Source organism: Rhinolophus ferrumequinum, chromosome 13 (genome assembly GCF_004115265.2).
Source record: "Rhinolophus ferrumequinum isolate MPI-CBG mRhiFer1 chromosome 13, mRhiFer1_v1.p, whole genome shotgun sequence".
Taxonomy (NCBI): domain Eukaryota; kingdom Metazoa; phylum Chordata; class Mammalia; order Chiroptera; family Rhinolophidae; genus Rhinolophus; species Rhinolophus ferrumequinum.
In genome coordinates this window covers 639,397-645,534 of record NC_046296.1, presented here as the reverse complement: position 1 = coordinate 645,534, position 6,138 = coordinate 639,397, and the positions used below count along the sequence as shown (strand labels likewise).

General features: G+C 35.2%; 1 long non-coding RNA gene across 1 annotated transcript; it reads left to right on the top strand.

Annotated features, from left to right (window-relative positions):
- The first annotated feature begins 1,470 nt into the window (after window positions 1-1,470).
- On the top strand, window positions 1,471-3,072 carry LOC117033133 (uncharacterized). The gene is made up of 3 exons (XR_004424842.1): window positions 1,471-1,574; window positions 2,306-2,614; window positions 2,778-3,072. It is a non-coding gene; the product is annotated as an uncharacterized LOC117033133 (long non-coding RNA).
- Window positions 3,073-6,138: the final 3,066 nt, after the last annotated feature.

Here is a 6,138-nt window from a genome sequence, read left to right as displayed (position 1 = left end):
AGGGGCCCACAGATTGCTTTAAGAGAAAAAGACTTTATTAAAATCCAAAGAAAAAAAATCAGCTGAGACGATTTAGAAAGCATTATGCATTTATTGAACAAACACTGCTAAAGACATTTCAGCAAACTGTGTGTTTAAAAAGTAATAAATAGCTATTGTGCTTACTTCATAAACTTGTCAGACTGTCTTCATTTTATTTTCCTGAACAAACTGAATTTCTGTACTGCTCATCCCCAGCCAGTTAATAAATACATCACCCTAAAAAGTGCTGTGGTATTAAATTTACAGCAGATAAAATATGGATGAAGTTGCTGTGCCTCAGGTACGTCAAGTGTGATTTAATATCTCACACTCGTCTCATGAGGAGTAAAAGATTACTGGCTGTTTCAACCGCCAGAGAGCGACCTTTGCCCCCGAGTAACAGCCACTCAGCAAATAGCGCCAAATGAAGACGGAGAATAACATATAGATTTGCCATAAGAAAAAATTGATCTAAATCCATATATCAAATCTGCTGATCAGAGCTCTGGAGAAACATCTCAGAATCTTCAGTATACAATTGCAGATACTTTAGGCGTAAGGGAGACCTTCCTGCAAGTGTATGGGATATTTTTGTGTTTTTTCTTAAAATTTTCACCTTATTGCTATTATTATTATTTACATTTTATATCACTGGAATAAAATCTCCTTAGAAGAAAAAGCTCTTTGACTTAATATCTTTGTGGTAAGTATTTCTTTTCTCTCTGTAGGAACCAGAAACTCTTTGAGCATTGCAGAGATCAGGAGAATCTTACAAATGAAGGCGCTGCTCCCCAGGGAAATCTCTCAATAATCTGATTTCATTTATGTCTTTTTAAAAAGTTCTGTCTCAATGATAAAAAAAAAAAAATCTCCAAGGAAAACATTTGTTAGCACAGAAAATAAATTCTTATGATTAACATTTTGCCATCCAAAAAGGTTGGTGACTAGGAGAGTTCTCGGCACTTCAAAGGTAGGAGAGAAATGAGTTTTAAAACAAGAGTAAAATAGAAGCAAATTGCTGCTGAGCTATTTTTATTTCAAATATATAAAAGTAGAGTTGGTAACTGCCATGGATAAATCTTCAAAGTGCGGATTGCCAAGGGTCTTCCTCTAAAGACTGCTGTGAAAAAATAAACTTCAGCAATTAAAGCAGCTTTTTCCTTTCACCACGGAAGTGAGGGAAGTGGCCGGTGTCCCAGGGGCTCCTGGCATCCTCTCTGTTCCCAGGGAACAGTGTGCCGTGGCTAATTTAAAAAAAAAAAAAAAAAAAAACCCTCTCCAGCTCTGGGCCTTTGCAAATAAAAGCTTTTGGTGCCTCTCCCAAAATGTGACTGCTCCACGGTTTGAGGGTTTTTTTTGTTTGTTTATTTGTTTTTCACTGGGCACTTTTGTGCTCACGTGGTAATTGGTTTGACTGAGCCAGAGGTGGGTGGGGACAAGACTGTTTATTTCGAATTTCCTCACTGGTGAGCAGGGAGGCATTGGCACTAGCAGATAGGTTGGCACAAAAGATATGATTCTTATATATGGACTGGGGAAATATCCCAAAACAGGTGAGAGAGGGGACTGGGGCGGCTTGAAGGTGTGCGTGTGTGTCTGTGTGTATGTGTGCACCTACCTCGGAGGCTCTCCTAGAAATGAAACTTCTCTTTAAAGGAGACTAGCCGGACAGGTCAACACCCCCTCCCCAGATTGGCCCAGATTCACTCAGTGTAATGCCTATCTGTCCCTACACCTTTCTAAACAAGTGCTTTTCCCATTCTGATTGTACAGTAGATTGGCCAAGGAGGGCGACATTTCTGGAGTGACAGATGTGCCTGCTGCGGAAGCTCCAGGAGGAACTGGGCTGGTCTCTTTGTTCGCATCAGTGGGGAGGGTGGGGAGGTGGGTGGGCTAGAGGTAGGGGGGAGGAAAGAGAGCCAGTGATAGGGAAAACAGGAAAAGGGAGACGAACTCTTTATGCTTGGTATGATTTTATTTTTAAAATATATATGTGCATATTGTGAACCTAGAGAGGAGAGTTGGAGGCAACTGGCGAGAATTCAGAGGCCATTCGGGGACGAGGAACGTTTTAGTGGCACACACACAGTGTCAAACTCCATGAAAGCCTCCTCCTCATGGTTGTCTCTTTCCCAGACTGACCAGGCAGAGAAGGGTTAGTGTTTAGTGAACAATTGAAACAATGCCCACATTTTCAAATTATCATAATATTTTCCAAAGGCTAATTTCCCCTTATTGTGCCATCACTTGATTTTTTATTTACCCTCCTGTCCCCAATTTATAGATTATCCTGTCAACTGTTTTTCAATGTGGAATTTGTTCCTGAAAAAAAACTACGAGGAAATGATATTCCCAGGGGATTTATGCTCACCTTGCCCTGGGATGGCAACAAGAGCCCCTCCCGAGGAGGCAGTAAAGGAAATCTCTTCAGCTAAGAACTTCTTGTTTCCATTTCGCATACGTTGAAAAGATCTACATGTGAGCGATCTTGACTTGCATGCAGAACTGTATTTGCAAAACTAGCTTTTGGAGGAATAAACTTGACTCACTGGAAATGATCCCATGGAAATTCATTAGCATTTCAAAACAACTAGTAAGTGGCCATTTATTTTCTAATTTTTTTAAAAAGCTAACAATACCATTAATTATTCCTTTTATGTATCCTGGTAATAGCTGTTTATTTGCAATAATTCGATATTACACTGTCAGGGACATAGCACCCCTGCATATTACAGCATTTTTTTTTTTTTTAACAGGCCACAATGCAGACCTCCAAAATTCTCTCATGACAAAGCAGATTACAAAATCTTGTAACTCCTGGTGCTTCCAATCATCAGTACCACTTTTTGTTTCTGCCTTCCCTCTGCTAAGACCCTTCCCTGGAATGTGCCCACTTGACAACGTGTAACTGAGAACAAGTGGTTTTAGCACTCACCTTTTTAATCCAAGCACTTCCTAGTCCCGTGTAGTGACAATTAAGTTGCAACTAACAGTTTTTAATTTAGTTGAATTTTTTTTTTAATTTGAATTAAAACCCAGGCCACATCCTGCTGTATTTTTTAATAGATTTTATTTTTTAGAACAGTTTTAGATTCTTCCTGAAAGATCTTTAATATGGTCTTTAATTTGTTTTCTTCATTCAAGAACATCACTGAAAATACCTGGAAATTATAAACCATGGCTGTTGACCTCTGTGATTTATAATTTACAGCCCCTGAAACAATGAAAAAGGAGAAAATGTTCAGAATTGTATTGATGCTATGAGTAAAAATAAATTTACTTGAAATTAAAAAAAAAAGAACATGGAGTAAAGATCATTAATATTTATAAAAGAATTAGATTGTTTGTTTTTTCCTTGGGGGAAAAATTTATAAATGAAATTGCTGGATCAAAAGGAAAATACATTTTTGGAGGGGTGAAGGCAGATGGTTAGCTCAGTTGGTTAGAGCGTGGTGCTCTTAACAAGGTTGCCGGTTCAATCCCCCCACATGGGCCATTGTGAGCTGTGCCCTCCACAACTAGATTGAACCTACTTGACTTGGAGCTGATAGGTCCTGGAAAAACACACTTAAAAAAGAAAAAAAAAGGAAAATACATTTTTAGAATGCTTACCATATCTATTCATACACAGAGACAGAAAGAGAGAGAGAAAGAGATACTATGTATCTGGTTACCCCTCTAAAAGGATGTACCTATTAATACTCGTCACATCCATTTAGAACATTCTAGAATGACTGTTTTCCCAAATGTGGAAAATGCTGATTATTCTCATTCTTTTAAATCTGATAAATTGTATCTTGTTTTTATTTGCAATTTATTGATTACTGCAGTTTGAAATTTTTCACATCTATTTTTCTCTGGTGAGTTTTTCATGACTTATCTCATTTGTCTATTGGAATGGTCACCTTTTTTTTTCTTATTGATATGGAGAAGCTCTTTTATAAATTAAGAATCTTAATTAATTTTTATTATTTACTTATAAGAATTTTCTTCAATTTTGTTTCCTGCCTTCTATTTTTAAATTGTATTTTTCTTTGTCAATTTGCTATTATGACATAAAAAGATAAAAAAATTGAGGGTGGGCATTGCTTATTTGTTTATTATAATATGGTAAAATGTATTGGATTGTCCTTCACACTTTCTGTCTCATATGCAGTGCTAAGGTAGTCTTTCCTATGCATCCCAAAATTATATAGTCATCTATATTTTCTTTTACTATTTTGTTCCAGTAATCTATTCTTGTATCAGTGCAATACTGTTTTCAGTTTTATAGTATATTTAGTATCTGTTAAAGCAAATCTTTCTCAGTCCTATTTTCAAAATTCCCCTTGCATCCTGGAGTAGTCTTACTAATGGATTATTTAGAATAAATGTTAAGTTCAAAACTCTGAAATGTTATTAAATTTACTATTATTTTTTCTTTTCACTTTGGAAAAAAGTTAATGTTTTTTATCACTATTGAGTTTTCTCATCCAAGAATACTACTTTCTCATCCAAGAATACTACTTTCTCATCCAAGAGTCATTTTTTTTTTTTTTAATGCAAGCCTTTTTAAATCATCTCCTTCAATAGAGTTTTAGTTTCTCAGGTCAGTCAAATACTCTTCTTTCTAAGCATATTACTGGATATAAAACCTTTATACCATTTTTAATACTTACTAAATTCTAGGAGAAAGTTATTACATTTGATTTTTACTTTCTTACCAGGGTTTCTTAGTATTACTGAGGGGATCGGTTGACTCCTTCTTATTTCACAAGTTCATAATCATATCATGAACAAATAATAACTTTATCTCTCCTTCTCAATATTTACATGTCATATTTTGATTTCTTATCTAATTACATTGGCTGACTTTTTCTGAAAAATAAATAATAATAATGGTGAGCATCTTTGCTTTCTCCAGCATTTAAAGAAATACTTTTTGCTGCTTCACTATAGAACAAAAAGTTGATTTTTGGTTTGAGATAATCTACCATATTTTGCCATGTATAATGTGTACCTTTTTTGCCCAAATTTGTAAGGGAAAAATAAGGATGTGCATTGTACATGGATAGTACTAATTCCGTATCTATATAAATGTTTTAAATTCTTTTATTTATGCTTATGACAGTGGTGTCCAAACTGCGGCCCACGGGCCAACTGCGGCCCGCGATCCATTTTTTATTGGACCGCAGCAAATTCCAAAAATATATTTAGTTTACTTAAATAAACCGGGTGAGGCAATACGTACTTCACCTCGAGTGAGTGGCCCGGCTGTTTGTGTATTTTACCGCATATGGCCCTTGGTGGAAAACGTTGAAAAAAGTTTGGACACCCCTGGCTTCTGAGTTAAAAGTGTAACTCTAGAAATCAGTAACAATATCCGTATGCAAAATAACATCCTGGAATAGGATCATCAGTTTTGTTGAACTTACAATGAACTTGCAACGAGTTCTTGGCCTTCTACAATGCATTAATATCATAAATTTGTTACTGGTACATAAAATTTCTTGTACCTTGTATCTGTTCTTGTAATCATTTGTTTTGTAATTATTTGTTACATAAAATTTCTTGTACCATAATATGTTAAAAAATAAATGCTAAAATTCCTTTTTAATACAAAGAACAATTACCTAAATGTAAACAAATAAAAATTTGAATTAAAAAATTAAAACAAAAGTTTTTTTTTCCCTGAAAGTTTGGGCCCAACACATGGGTGTACACACTTTTTTTTTTTAAGTGTGTTTTTCCATTTACACAGCAAAATACAGTATATCCATTTTACTATAAGTTGTTATAATCCAGAACAAATGTTAAACTTTGCGTAATGATTCATTGGATTCTGTATGATAATGTGTTTCTTTTTCTGTAGATATAATAAATTATACTAATACATTTGAAGAGACTTTTATATTCCTGGAATAAGTCTTAATTGGTAAGAACAGGTAAACTTTTCAAATACTGATGAATTCATTCTAGTAATATTTTATTTAGGAATTTTGTATTTCTACTCAAACGTGATATGGGTCTATATTTGCCAAGGATGAGGAGATTGCAAAAACCAACAAGGCTGTGGTTGAGATGGCAAATGACTTTACGCTGGGTGTGGATGAGGATGGCAATAAGATGCTCCTCAAG